Source organism: Penaeus monodon, chromosome 22 (genome assembly GCF_015228065.2).
Source record: "Penaeus monodon isolate SGIC_2016 chromosome 22, NSTDA_Pmon_1, whole genome shotgun sequence".
NCBI lineage: Eukaryota > Metazoa > Arthropoda > Malacostraca > Decapoda > Penaeidae > Penaeus > Penaeus monodon.
Window position 1 is genome coordinate 3399968 of NC_051407.1, and position 298 is coordinate 3400265.

Here is a 298-nt window from a genome sequence, read left to right on the forward strand (position 1 = left end):
ACGGAAGGCAGTCTTCTTTTTACAGAAAACGGGAAAAGGGAACAGGTATTTACAGAAAATGGGTCATTCCGCGGATACCCCACAGCATAAACTATTATAATTATTTCTACTTCCTCTTCTTTCCTACCCTTTGACGAGTCTAGTCTGTTTCCGGTATTTTATTTTGTTTTTCTCTCGTTATGCCCGACTTTCTCTCAAAATGGCTGGGGAATCTTCCTTATTTTAATTCTTGCTTTTACTACTTTTTGCCTTAGTTTCTGATCTTGCTTTGCCTCTCCTTCCCTTCCCTTTTGTTTTC

The 298-nt window shown here is 38.9% G+C and overlaps 1 protein-coding gene across 1 annotated transcript in view; it reads right to left on the bottom strand.

The window, feature by feature from the left end:
- Positions 1 to 298, bottom strand: part of LOC119586778 — a 57084-nt gene that overhangs the window by 36635 nt on the left and 20151 nt on the right. The gene's annotated exons all lie outside the window — the stretch shown is intronic.